We start from the raw sequence: 15,095 nt of genomic DNA on the forward strand, positions 1-15,095 counted from the left end.
TGTGTGGGAACCAGCAATGTTATAATCACTGGCACAAAGGTCTCTCTCATCCTTCTTGCCAAATAACAGTACTTCGGATTAGCACAACAGTGATAAGCTTCAATACAGTCTGTGTATTTATTTACCCCAGGGTTATGTGTGGACCCCAACTCTAGTAAGAAATATAAATCAGGTTGGTGTTCTAAATTTGGTAAAAGACAGGAGTAGTTATAATAATATCTGTCAATTAGATGAAATTCCTCCTCAGCCACATAAGCATCACGATCCTCCCAATCTTTCAATTACCACATTTCATGGTGTACAATTTGACATGGTGTATAAGTCAACCCCATTTTTCTGATCAAAAAAGTAAGGAGTTTTATATATCTGGTGTAGAAGTTGACCTAACTTTTTGCATCAGAAATATGGGGTCGACTTATACCAGCCTCTACGTGCCCTCACTGTGAGCCTGGGGTGTGGAAACATGCTGCAGCACCACTTGATAAGGTGTATAAGTCCAGGTGGAAATTTAAAAGGTAAATATTTTGCTCCAAACCTCAACTTACACACTGTGACATACAGTATATTAAAAATCCCTCAGCTTTTTCATTGAGTTCTGCAAGCCAAAAACTTATGGTTCTTCTTCACTGATGGAAAACTGTGTTGAAAAGCTACATTTTTCATATGATCATTTTCAGTAAATTTCATAGCAGAGAAGCAATAGAAAAAGCAATATTCACAATAAGTAGTTTTTGTTACACCTGCAGCTAAACAATAACCTCACAGCATGATGAACCGCCTCATGAAAAAGTTGTTTGGACAATTAATGCCAACATCTGTGACAGAACAACATTTTTACGATCCAGTGCAGTTACCCTGTGAGTGAGAGGCTCAGGACACTGGATAAAAGTTACTAAGATACGCGTGCATCATGGGAGAGGTACTATTTATTTAGGTATATGGAACAAAAGGATCTAACAAACTGGATGCATTATTAGATCAATTTGTAAAGTTTCACTGATTTTCTCCAAGCTTTTTATGATCTACATAGCTCTTACGAAACGCCCCCCAGTAGTTTTACTCTAGTGGGCACTTGTGTAAAATTTGTGTAAAGAGGCCCTCCTTGGTGATTGTGCATATTGTAATAAAAGTAGGTATGTATCTGCCAAGAAATGTTTCCATGTAGAAATTGGTATAGTGCAGCTTCCTACTTGGTAAACAGCAAGAGGAAGCTCTGAATAAATATTTGTTTTCCCTGTATTTATTTCCTCTATCTTAGGTCCGGTAAGACAAGAGGATGTTTAACAATTGAACAGATTCAGATTTTGTCCTATGTACGCAATTTGGTTCACAACATATCAAGGCCCCTGGTCTCAGAGATGTGTTGGGGATTCATTCATCATCATAATGAAACCAGACAGTTTACTTCCCCTTTTCTACCCTCCTCCTGTCACCTGGAGGGCAAATTGAAATGACAGAAGTTAGTCATGTAAAAATGACCTGAGAATACTAAGCAACATGCTTTAGTCATCCACCTCTACCTCCACCTAAAATGGTTCATTTAAAAAGAAAACATTTCCTGTCCAGTTTGGAGACTAGAAGAGAAGGTCAAGTGTCTACTTAACCAGAAATTAGTAAAAGATCAGAGGACAGCTGCTTAACTTGCTAATGAAAAAGCAGAAAGCAACTCGTTGTAATCCCTGGACATTTCCATAATTCATTTTGCTGTACAGCACAGACCTCATTGAAATCTGATCCTAGATAAATATAGTCTTATGTTTAAAATCAATTACCCCATGTTAAATAGCATTTGTCCTGATAGGCAAAAGGAAAATTACTTTCTCACTATACATCTCAATGACTTCAATAACTGGCTACTTATAGAAGATGCGTGGTATTAAACCAACAATGGAGAACTAATTTATTGTCAGGGCTCCAAACTCCAATCTTTTGGAGCTATAGTAGTCTTAAGCTCTCAACTTTACTAGCAAGTGCCCAGTGCTTCCCATTCACTTTTGCACATTGCAATATATAAGCCTTCAGTATCCTCAACCTGCGAAGAGAGGCAACTCTGATAGCAGCCAAACAAGAGACTCATTACTTATGTGGGAGAGGAAAGCTAGTGACAAAAGCATCAGTGCTGGTATATACACTTTAAAGGGGTGAGGGATCCTGGTGATAGTTACTGGACGGTCTTAAAGTGACCAGAAATGTTTCTCTTCCCTCACCCCTGAAAATTCTCTCTTCAGATTTGGACCTTTGGAGCAGGCAACTCTAAAAGCCACCCCTTACTTTCTGCACCCAAGCCCAGATACATACCAAAATAAATGAAAAATATCTCATCTGAAGGCAGTGGAACTGCAACAGCATCAAAGTTGTTGAATTAGGCTCTCTGCATCACCCTGACTCTCCAGACACATTGACAAAGCTTGTCCCTCTCCTTCAGCCATGGTGATGAAAAGCTTTTCTAAACTGCCCCCCAACTGAGAAACAAAGTAACAAAACTGAATGCAGTTCCAGGAGCAACAGGGGTAATACTAAAGAAAAGATGGGACACTGGGAAGGACAGGGACATGCTGTGTCTTGAGAGAGAGTCTGAGAGAGAGTCTGAAGAGAAGGGGACAGAGAGGTGACTTGATAAGAGTGTGAGTGGAAGATGTGCAAGTGGTAGAAGAAGAACAGTCTCGCCACATGCAGCTCAAGGATGGGGGGCAGGTAAGAGAAAGAAAGGTCTGGAAATGATGAGAGAGAAAAAAATACCACCACTGAAGGCTACAGGGTACAGGCTAAGGCAGGGGTAGGCAACCCCCAGTATAAGTGCCAGAGCATGGCATACAAAGGCATTTTGCTTGGCACATGTGCCTTGGGATAGATGGTGGGGAAGGAGCTATAACAAGGATTGTGCCCCTCATGGCTCCCCTGTCATCCATCCCAGTACACCAACATTATACAAGTTGAGGTTGTGAGTGGTTTAGCCACTCTGCCCAAAAATATTGCCAACCCCTGGGCTAAGTGGAAAGGACAGAGCTCTTAAGAGGACAATACTAGGTGCAATCAGCAGGAAAATGCCCAGGTCTGACTGAGAAATAAGGAACCTCTTAGAGGGAACAGAAAGAGGGATGAAGTGGCAAGAGTCAAGAACAAAGTTACTGCCTAGCATCTTAAGGGAGAAAGAAAGTTTGCTAGGAAGGGGAAGAAAATACAAGGATGAAAGTTACTGTTAACAGCTAGGAAAAAGTTCAAGAGGTTTCACAGACTTCACAGACATTAGGGCTGAAAGGGACCTCATAAGATCATCAGTTCCAGCCCCCTGCCCAAGGGGCAGGAAGTCAGCTAGGGTCAAAGGATCTCAGCAAGATAAGCATCCAAAGGTTTCTTAAAGGAGTCCAGAGTAGGTGCTTGCATCACCTCTGGGGGGAGTCTGTTCCAGGCCTTAGGGGCTTTGACAGTAAAGAAGTTTTTCCCTATATGCAGCCTAAAATGGTCTTGCAGGATTTTGTGACAGTTGGACCATGTCAACCCTTGGGGTGCTCTGGTGAACAAGCATTCCCCAGATCCTGATGCACACCCCTTACGTACTTATAGGCAGCCACCAAGTCACCCCTGAGCCTGGGCTTCTCCAGGCTGAAGATTCCATGGCCTCTCTTCATAAGGCCTGTTCTCTTGCCCTCTAATCATGCACGTGGCTCTCCTCTGGACTCTTTCAAGCTTCTCCACATCCTTCCTAAATTGTGGAGCCTAGAATTGGATACAATACTCAGCTGTAGCCTCACCAAGGCAGAATACAGTGGGAGGATAACATCCAGGGTCGTGCTTGAGATGCATTGGTAGATGCAAGCCAGAGTTTTGTTTGTTTTGCTAGCTGTGGTATTGCATTGGTGGCTCATGTTCAGCTTGTGGTCAATCATGACCCCCAAGTCTCTTTTGGTGATGGTGCTAGCGAGTGTAGCACCGCCGAGTCTATAAGTGTGACGTGAGGTCCCCACCCCCGAGGTGGAGCACCTTGCATTTTCCATATTGAATGCCATCAGGTTTTCATCCACCCACCTTGCAAGCCTATCAAGGTCGGCCTGGATCACCAGCCTATTTTCGAGTGTGGACACTCTTCCTTAAAGTTTGGTGCTGTCAGTGAACTTAGCCAGTCCGCTTCTGACACCGGTGTCCAGATCGTTTATGAAGACATTAAAGAGTACAGGTCAGAGAACAGAGCTTTGGAGGACCCCACTAGTCAGTGAGTGTCATGTTGATTCAGTTCAGATGAGTATTTGTGAAATACCAGATGAGTATTTGTGAAAGCAAAGACAGACAGAAAAGGGGAGGGGGCGGGGGACAAAACAAAAGAAAACAAGAGAAGGGTACACAGAAAGGCATAAGCCTCATGAGAACAGGGATTAGTTGTCCAGGGGGAGGAGGGAAGGAGAAGGTGGATAAAGAGACTAGAAAAGAAGAGAGGAAAGGAGGGCAAAAGGACAAATAACATGTGAACAGGGAAAGTATTTCTGTGCAGAATCAAAAGGTTAAAAAGATGCATCTCTCACCAGAGTACAAGCTTCCCTGTAACTTCAAGACCCTGTTAAAAGGCTGGAAACTACCTTACTAATATTTTGAGAGGAGAGCTATCTAGTATTATGCACCATCCCTTAATAGACAAATAAATAACTCCAGCATCCTAGCCCGAGAACTATCAGTCCTGGTTAAGACTAAATTCTATGCAGTTTCCAATTCCTTTATCAGAATTACCATCTTCACTTGTAGCAGGTGCTGAACCTGAGAATCGTAAAGTCAAAGACTAATGGGCTCACTTATGGTGCAGACAGAAGTGCAGCTCCCTGCTTTAACTCTGAACACTTTGAAGGAAATGTTCTAAGTTACAACGATCCCCCGTACCAAACAGAAGTTCACTGTTGGATCAGGGGGTAGGGAAATTTAGCTGCTGGCTGGGAGCCTGCAGCTATTTTCCCCCTAGCAATGGTCCCTCCTCCCATCCAGCCTGTCCCTGTTTTCAGAAAATAAGTGGGGCAAGGGAGCAGAGGGAGTTCATTCTAGGGGTTCCCTAGCTGGTGCTAGAAGCCGAGGTGGGTGAATTGGAGCCCCCTATCTTGGTGGGGGAGGGGGGGAACTCTAATTCACCTGCCCTACTCTTCAGCAGGGGCAGAGAAAAACCCCAAACCAAAATCCCTCTGCTCCCTGCTATTTTGAAAACAGCTCAGAGGCTGGCAGGTAGCATAGACACAAGTTACATAAGACACTACATTTTGAAACATCTTCATCTGACCCCTCATGAAATGAGGGTTCAGATTTTTGTCCAATCGGCCATTTTTTAAGTGGTCTGCAGCTGTACACTTGTTTGGTCATGGCTATAAACTGCTTTCTGTGGGCAGACTGGGTGAAAATTCTCACTTCTGTCTGTACCCTTAATGCTTATCCAAAGTTCAAGGTGTAGAAATGTGTCAATTAAAAAGGAGTACGGGAAGGAGAACTGGGGGGGGGGGAAGGGAGGAAGAGGGATTTTAAAAAAACCCGTATCAGTCTTGCCACAATCTCTCAAAGAGATGACTTGACTTTTCTTTTTCTTAAATTACCCAGGTTTACACCTTTACATCTAGTCTCTATAGTCCTGTCTTCAGCTCTGTCAGAGTTAAGAAAATACTGCTACAGGACACTGAGACACAGATATTTCTGTCTAGTTGAAATACTGGGAACAAGTCATATTTTTGGTTCCTGGTAGCTCTGTGCAGCACATGTATCCAGTTCAGTATTTGGCAGCTTATGGCCCATGAACTGGATCTGACCAGCAAAGAGGTCAGATTTGACCCAGTACGGGAAGCTGGTGGATCACGTCACACACAGCTGCCTGTCCCCCCTGCAGCACCCTTCCTGCTGCTCTGTTGTGCCTGTGCTTATCCTCACTGAAGAAGGGTTGGAGGCTTGAGCTCTCTGCAGGGCAGGGATTTGGTCACATAATGGGATTGATGCACAAAATTCTTTCTAGTAGAAGTTCATCTCCTCCACCTGTAAGCTACTGGAATTCAAGATTTTCCAAGCGAGACAGGGAAAAAAAGCCACACTTAACCCCTCTAGCTATTTGAATCACCCTTATTGCCACAGTATCTAAGACTGTTTACAGACATTAAAAAATAAAACAACAAACAAAAAAAACCTCCGCACATTGTATCGGAAAAGACCATGTGCTAGTTTGACTTGGCTCCACAGTGTCTGCATAGATCAGGAGCTTCGGCAGGACTTTTTGGTGCTTTCATCTACAGCTGATTTAATCAGCTATTAGATAAAAGCGCCACAAATCTCCACAAAAGCTCATGATCTATATAGACACTGCAGAGCCAAGTCAAACTAACCTTCTGCCTTTTCTGGGGATGAGATGGGCTCAACATGGGAGCACGCTAATCTTAAAGTAAAACAATGTTTTGTTTTGTTTTTTAATGACTGCAAGCAGTCTAAGTGACAGGCAAGTGTCAGTAGAATTTATCATTAAACACCCAGTGAGGAAGGGAGGAATTATCAACATATTAAAGATAGGCTAATAAGCTATACAGCAATTAAAGAGTTTACCCAACACCCCGGAAGAAATGTGTAGGTCAGTAGAAGAATTCTAGTCCAATGCCTTAGTGCTATACTTTCTTTCCTCCTCTGGCACCACTTTTAGATTATTGCATGTTTACTGATCAATGCAATTACTTCATTTATTCAATCATAGCATTCTATTATGCTGTTTTCTACACAAAAAAAATACAGCCCAAACTAATGTTTACCAGAACCTATTTTCACTATTTTTTCCTATATTCCAACCTTAGCTTCACATGAGCATCACTTTTGCCATCGCTTCCACAGTTCTTTGATCTGTGCTCTACATTTACATAATCACAAACTTCATTAAAACATTTCAGTGATATTTAGATCTAGTTTTCTTATTTAGTTTCAAAAATGAAAGAGAAGATACTTATTAACAAATTTCTATATGTATACAAGAACAGAATGGATATATTTGGAAAATCAAAGCTATAAAATGCACATCAATTCTTTGATTCTTAAAACACATGCTCAATATTTCTATATAATATATCAAAATATCTGATCAGCTAAGGAAGTCCTGCTATTAGACCAAGGAGTTAGAGTACCTAGGATGGATTCTTGGTTCCGCTACTGAATCACTGTACAACTCTGGACAACTTATTTAACCCCACTATCACTAAAACCAATACGGGTAAAAAAGGCCTGCCTTATTGATCTTTACAATGCTGCTCTGAAGTTTAACTGGCGTTTGAAAATGTCTTCACCAAATCTAATATTACTACAAAAGTGTACAGTCCTATATTTATGTTAGCCAGTGAAAGTTTACCATGAAAACAATATTTCACGGAACAATTTACAGAGGTTACCCCCTATAAAAAGTTTCTAGCATTTGGGGATATCCTCCCCTGCACTCATCCTTGCCCAAACCAGCCAATTTTAACATGTGTACAATAAAAGAAACTACAATAAAAGAAAAGCTCCAGGCATTTGTGAGAAAGTGTTACAAACCTACAGACTTTCAAGAATGCCCTCTTCAGTGTGAGTGTTTATTTGAGTGCAATCCAAACTATCCATAACTAACTAAAGCGTATCAGGACACATATACTCTCTACTGCTAGTGAAACCTTCTGCTTACTTTTACCTCATTGTACATACCCAGCCATCTCAGGTGACAAAATAATGTGAAATTGTTATGTCTAAGACAGCTGAGCACCTGCAAAAATAACCTTCCAAAAATATTTAATATTTAGTCCACTCAGCAGCTGGAAAAACAATTACTTACCAAAGACAGTTGATATTTCGTATTACTTAACTGTTGGAAAAGCTACTTGAGAAACATTATTAAAGTTTACCTTAGTTGTTTAAAAATCTCTCTCATATTTGGGACTACTCAGGCACTGGACAAGCCACTTTTTCAATCTATTGAGCGGCCATATGCATCTCAAGTGAGATTGTTTTGAATCTGATAATCAATCAAGGGCTTTGGCATAATCCATTTTAAAATTGCTAAAGCAATACTTCTTCTGAGACCAAAGGTCTCAGTCTGGCCTAGGATTAAGTCAAGACCACCTCAGAATGAGCTACATGTATAACTAGATCAAATACATAAATCTAGCATTAACGTCAAGTATTCTGCATAGTGCAAATATAGTAACAAGAATGAAAATACAGAATAACAGTAATAAAACCAACCACAGTCAAGTTAGACAAGTTGGTTCCCGTTGTATTTCAAAAATTCACTCTTATTTATAATGTGGTAGCACCTGCTGGGCCATTTAGGACTGAGTTCTCCTTTTGCTGTCCTATGTGTTGTATAGGACAAGCACTAAGGCCAGATTCTCAAAGCACCAAACTCCTATTGATTTGCATGGGAGCTAGGTGCCTGAATACCACTCAAGAATTAGGGAGTACACGCTAAACAGCCAATGTATGTGTGAGATGTCAGAAGTATAAATCTTTTTACTTAAAATAGTTTTCCCCAGGCAATTCCTTTGCTACCCCACTTGTCCAGGTAGCTTAGCCAATTCACTCTACCACTATCAATGAACTTGACCCCATCCTCCCACCTTGCCCACCCACAGTTATGGAATTTGGCATAACCATCCCACAATGCCTAGTTAAGTATTCAACACTCAAAGTGATGGTCAGTGGGATAAGTGGCAAACAGCATACTGCAAAATTGAGGCAAAGCATATTGTAGTGAAATTCACCTGGACCAAAAGTTTCTGCTATCAACACAGAGCAGAAGCATTTTAAGATCTATTCCAGAACATGCAGACTGAATTGATCCAATTTATTTCATATCAAGTGCTTAAGAGACCAGATGAACTGAACTGGAATTTGTACCTTTTATTACCACCTGACATGGAAGGACTGTTTTTTTCTTAAGGTGTTGGGCACTCTGTCCCCAGGCCAGCAAAGCACATGCTTACTTTTAAGTGCATGAGTTGTAGTTTATAGGCCTAAATCCCACAATCATCCTCTTTGCCTAGGAAGAGGCCAGTATTGTTCAGGGCTATTTTAAATGTACTTTGGATTGTGCATCTTAGAGAGAAGTTGTTTTTCCTACACAGGAACAGAGGAAACATGAAGATTTGTAGGGGCTGCCCTTCTCGCTCCTTGCCAGGCCAAGGTATGGATGGGCAGAGTTCACTGTCCAGGGTCAGAGCTACAGTATTAACCCTTTAACAGCCAACGAGCAACCAAAACCCATTGCCTATTTGGCAGCAGCTGTGAAAAAGTTAACATAACTTTTTGATGATACTGTAAAGTGTACTCTGCCTTCATGGTCAGGACTGAGCTGTGAATATTTTCTTTTTGTTCTTTTAATTTCTTTTCATTGAATTCTGCCTTTCCAAAATAGGGTACATGTTGTATTTGGGGGTTGAGGCAGGAAAGAAAAAACAATACTTTATTGACAATATTAAAAAAAAAAAAACAAAAAAAATTATAAAACTGAGGGCAAAGCAAGCAGGAAGGAGAAGAAATCTGTGCTAATTTAACAACCATTTCAAACTAGGACCTTTTTTGCTAAGTGACCTTAATGCCTATTTGTATGCAATTTTCTGAGAAATCTCTTGGAGTTTATAATTAAAAATGTGTTTTAATTTTTAAACACCAGCAAATCCAGCTTGGAACAGGGTTCTTATTTGCTCATGTGTCATCATCACCATCACTGAGGAATCCAAAAGGCAAAATGCAACCCTTGCTTATAGCTACATGAAATTAAAGGGGTTGTGTTAATATGATTAGATTAATATGGCCAGATCAGATGATAATATCCATGAATCTACAAATTATTTCAAATCAAAGCAAATAAGTTACTGTCTGCACCACACAAAATCATGCTAGGAAGGGACTTCCAGGGTTATCTAGTCCAACCCCTTGCACAGTTGCAGGATTTGCTACTCCTAAATCATCCCTGTCAATCATTATTGTGCCCTTCTTGAGTCTCAATGAGACTACAATTTCCTTAGGTATATTTGCACTGGAGGGTTGAACTGCTGCAGTTATGCCAACATAGAATACAATTCAAGATTATTTGCAGTTTTAGGTGTTTCACAAGGTAAGGTTCCTTACTGCTCTGCGAGGATGAAGGTTTACAAACTAGCTGGGAGTGTATACAACTGCAGCAAACAGTTGCATGGGACTGCAGAGGGGCATCGGCTGCCTAGGACCACTACCCAACTCCAGCTGAACAGACAATGGTTCTTTTTGAACTAAAACTGCACTAGTTCGTCTTTAGTTTGCCATGCCACTGTGAAGGAAGTGGATTAATCTGGGTTCCACTGTACCTATATCACTACAAAACAGAAATATAACTCAATGAGGATGACGCCAAAGTCACACACAAAGGCAAAAACATGCACTGACAAATGGAAAAAACCTGCATGGATTTTCTTTTAATTTCTCTTCAGATTGATGTAGAGATGCTTATATTTTTCTAGAAAGCTTTTTGCAAATGCATCTAGGAGCTATAAAATAAGCTGAAAAAACAGACTCTGCCCATATTTCCAAGGAATGAGTCCTATGTATGCACTTTAGACAACATGGCACAGTTTGCGATGTTCACTACTACCATTTAACAGACAGTATGTTAAACCATAAAATTGTAGGGAACAATTTTAAAAAACAAATAATTTTACACCGCATGTTCAAAAATACTTACCCAAGACACAGCCCCTAGCAGCTCTTTCCAGGGAAACAAATTGCAGCTTTAAGCAGTTTACTGTCTCATAAACTGGCTGTTGTGGCTCAGCTCTTATCACGTAAGCAGCACCTACAGATATACCTGAAGAGGAAACATAACCAAAATGTTTTGTGAGCGAATATGTAAATCTACTAAACTCTGTTTACCAAGACAGGTCCAAAGCAGTTTCAATGGAAGTATATAAAATTTTCCAGCTGGCTTAGAAATGCAGCCTCTCTACATCAATTACTGAAGGACAACAGAGACACATCTAGAATTGTCTTTACATTTCTTAATTACACATAAGAAAATAATTTATTAGTGCATCAAATAAGCCAAAACTCAGTAAACAATCCTTTTTTTTTCTTTGCCTTCACTGGAATCTGTGGCAAAACTCCAGCTGATTTCAATGGGAACAGAAATTTTTCCTTAAGCTTATATTCAAACAAATATAAAGATACTAGTACCATGAAAAAACAAGGTTTTCTTGTATGTGTGTTTGCTCATTAAACCGAGGCACAAGCAATTAAATGAATGGGCAAATTAACACAGACCTGTAAGGGCACTGCACTGGGGGAGCTACAGTTGCTTATTTTTTAAACCAATTTTAAATCTGCCACTGCAGGGCTGTACTGTTGCTTTCTATTAGATATGTTTCCTAGCCTTCCTGCTCTTTACTGAATCCCTTTATTCTACCCACATCTTATCATAACTCCTATTGCCTGGACTACTACTGAGACTACTACCGTCACAATGAGCCGGACAAGGAAGAAACAGTGACACATCTTTTTGCTAGGCTTGTATCAACTCATCCATTGTACTGATATTCTTTAAAAATGTTAAATCCCTTCTAAAAGTAGTTACTGGACCTGACTACGCATGACAGAAGATTAATTTTTGAAAGCTTAACCCTATATAAGAGTGGTTAGCCACTGCTTTAGAAACTGGGACAGATCATATTTTCCTAGTCAACTCCTGAAAGGGAAAGTTGATATCCTGGTCTTGGAAAGTATTATCTGACTACAAGTTATGAAGACCTAGAAGTTTTTACTAAGATTCATTATTCCGTCAACCGAATCAAAGCAAGGGATATTTAGCCATGGGGCAGGCAATTATTTCAGGCGGAGGGCCACTTACTGAGTTTTGGCAAGCCATCGAGGGCCACATGACAGGCATCCAGGGGCAGATAAATAAATTTTCTAAATTTTTTATGGGCTCTGCAGGTCAGATAGAATGGCCTGGTGGGCCACACTTTGCCCACCCCTGATTTAGCCATATGAAAATAATGGATTATTAAAGATGCAGGTAAATTTAAAATGCTGCAGAGAATAAACTCTTATCTAGTCTATCAGGAGACACAAAGATGAAGTTTACTAAAAGACCTTCCTGATGGCCTGGATTCTCCCAACACGAGTCAGATTCTTAAAAATGTTAGTACTGGAACACTGATGGCGTGAAGAAAACTTTAAATCCCAAGTGTTCCCACTTAACTGATTGTTTTGGAAGAAATAAAACCACTACCTCAAGTTTCGGCCACACAGATTGAGATCCATTTTGTACTAGTCAATGAAGTTTTTTCTGCCTCTCTCTCTCATTTCAGGGTAGACAGCAAGCTGCTGACACCTCACACTAAAGTTGTTCACACTGCAGAAAGTGTTTACCACTCACAACTGATGCTCAAAATTAATTTGCAGCAGCAACAGCAGCAGCAGCAGCATCACCAGCAGCAAAGCTTTGACAAACTGTCATGTGTTGACACAGTCATAAATTGTTGGTTAAAAAAAGTAACACTTTTTCTCTCTTCTGTCACCTCATACTTAAGACAAGGGATGGGTGAATTATGCAAAGTTTGAGGGTTTGTAAGCTTCACAAAACAAGTTGAGTTGTGAAATTTATTTCCCCATCAGTTAAACCCATGCTTTATTTTCATGAAGATTCAATCTTAAAAATCCATTACTATCAACCAAGAAGTGTGATGTAAAGAGTGGAGAAAGTTATCAAAAACAACTGCATGACTCTTGCTTTTCTCTCTGGGAACGTTAAGATCTGACCAGTGAAAAATACTGTATATTAACTATTCATGGCCATGGAAACCACCCACCCATTTACTTTAAAAGGGAAAATAAGGGTTTTTATTGTTTCCAGCTGGTACATGATGTTATCTCAAGTGAACATTTTTTCATAACTAGATTCTTTCTGGATGGCTCTATATGGGGAAAAAAAAAGCTTGACGACATTCATCAGATAAGGTCTAAACTGATCTCTCTAAACTTAAGATAGTAATTGTTAGTCAGAATCCGGTGCACTGTGGGAGACTATAAAGAAATTCACCTTGCAATGAGCAGGACAAATAATCCATCTTGTTCACCCATTGGGTTTAGTAGTGGAAACCTCTGTGCTTCTCACTGAAATGAGCATTTCAGCATGTAAGCTATTTGTTAAGTTTCTTCTAGCTCCAAACTAAACCGGAATATATTAAGCCAAAGAAATGGTGCCAGGAAGAACAGAAAGATGGGAAATAATAGACATGGATAGATCTGGTCAAGGTCTAAATTCCCACAGCGCAGGCCCAACCACATAGAAGGAGCACCAATACCATGACCAGCCATACCCATCAGACATTCAGACTTCTCATGAAACTCAAACTCTAAGCGTAGGTGACAAAACCAAAATGATAAAAAGCATATCATCCCACAAAGCATGCAAGAGTTAAGTATTTTTAATGCAATCAACATACTTAAATCTTATTCTTATTAACAGGTAGCTTCCATCATACAGTCATAAAGAAGCAGGGTTGGAAGGGACCTAGAGGGAGTCATCTAGTCCAGTCCCCTGCTTGAGGCAGAATCACTGCTATCCAAACCATGCCCTACAACCCTGAACCTAAAACAGTTAAACCCGACACAAGATCCTAATCCACCACAGGTAAAGCAGGGGGACCACAGCAACTGGAGTACTGCGTCCAGTTTTGGGCTCCAGAGTTCAAAACAGATGTGGAGAAGCTTGAGAGAGTCCAGAGAAGAGCCACATGCATGATCAGAGGTCAGGAAAACAGACCTTACTATGACAGGCTGAGAGCCATGGGGCTCTTTAGCCTGGAAAAGTGCAGCCTCAGGGGCAATCCGATGGCCACCTATAAGTTTATCAGGGGTGACCATCAGTACCAGAACTTTTGTTCACCAGAGCACCCCAAAGGATGACAAGGTCGAACAGTCATAAACTACTGCCAGACCATTTCAGGCGGGACATAAGGATGAACTTCTTTACTGTTCGAGTCCCCAAGGTCTGGAACAGCCTGCCATCGGAGGTGGTTCAAGCACCTACATTGAACACCTTCATGAGTAAATTGGATGCTTATCTCACTGGGATTCTATGACCTCACCTGACTTCCTGCCTTTGGGGCAGGGGGCTGGACTCGATCTTCTGAGGTCCCTTCCAGTCCTAATGTCTATGAAGAGTCTGAAGTCTTGCTTCTGAAAAGGTTAAAAGTACACTCAAGAGATCCCAAAAAGAGTGGCCACAAACTACAAGTTCATCATAAAGAAAGTGAAAATAGAATCATAGAAATTAAAGGCTAGAAGGGACCTCAAAAGATCATCAAGTCCAACCCCACTGCTCTGGCAGGAATACTGCTGAGATCAAATGATCCCATCAAGGTGTTTGTCCAGTCTCCTTTTGAAGACTTTCAAGGTTGGGGACTGCACCGCCTCCCTGGGAAGTCTATTCCAGATTCTGGTCACCCTTACTGTAAAGAAGTTCTTCCTTGCAGCCAAGCTGAAATCATCCTCTAACAGTTTATGGCCATTGCTCCTTGTCCTCCCCTGGGGCACCCTAATAAACAGTTTTTCCTCCCAGTTCCCAATATTCACTCCTTACATACTTATGGATGACTACCAAATTCCCCTCAGTCTTCTCTTTCCCAGACTGAATAGTCTCAGATCCCTTAGTCTTTCCTCATAAGGTTTGTCCTCCAGGCTCTTAATCATTCTTATGGCCCTTCTCTGGACCCTTTCAAGATTCTCCACATCTTTTTTTTTTTTGAAGTGTGGCACCCAGAACTGGACACAGTACTCCAGCTGGCATCTCACCAGTGCTGAGTAGAGGGGGAGGATTACCTCCTTGGATCTGCTCATGACGCACTGGCTAATGCAATGCATCCCAGTATACTATTAGATCTGTTGACTACAGCATCGCACTGGTGGCTCATGTTCATCCTGTGATTAACCATAACCCTGAGGTTCATTTCAGCCATCGTGGCTGGACACCTGCTCCTAAACCTATGTTCATGTCGCTGGTTACTTCCTGCCAGATGAAGCAGGTTCCGCTCTGCCCACCTTTCCAGCTTGTCCAGGTCTGCTTGGATCTGCATCCTATCCTCTACCATGATCACTTTTCT

General features: G+C 41.1%; 1 protein-coding gene across 8 annotated transcripts in view; it reads right to left on the minus strand.

Annotated features, from left to right (window-relative positions):
- Positions 1 to 15,095, minus strand: part of BACH2 (BACH transcriptional regulator 2) — a 270,018-nt gene that overhangs the window by 143,297 nt on the left and 111,626 nt on the right. For all 8 annotated transcript variants that reach the window (XM_090036827.1, XM_090036799.1, XM_090036770.1 and 5 more), the window contains one exon: positions 10,679 to 10,801. The gene's annotated coding sequence lies outside the window, so the exon portion shown is untranslated. The remainder of the gene's footprint in view (positions 1 to 10,678; positions 10,802 to 15,095) is intronic.

This window comes from Crocodylus siamensis, chromosome 1, assembly GCF_052110815.1.
Source record: "Crocodylus siamensis isolate JL-2025a chromosome 1, ASM5211081v1, whole genome shotgun sequence".
Classification (NCBI taxonomy): domain Eukaryota; kingdom Metazoa; phylum Chordata; order Crocodylia; family Crocodylidae; genus Crocodylus; species Crocodylus siamensis.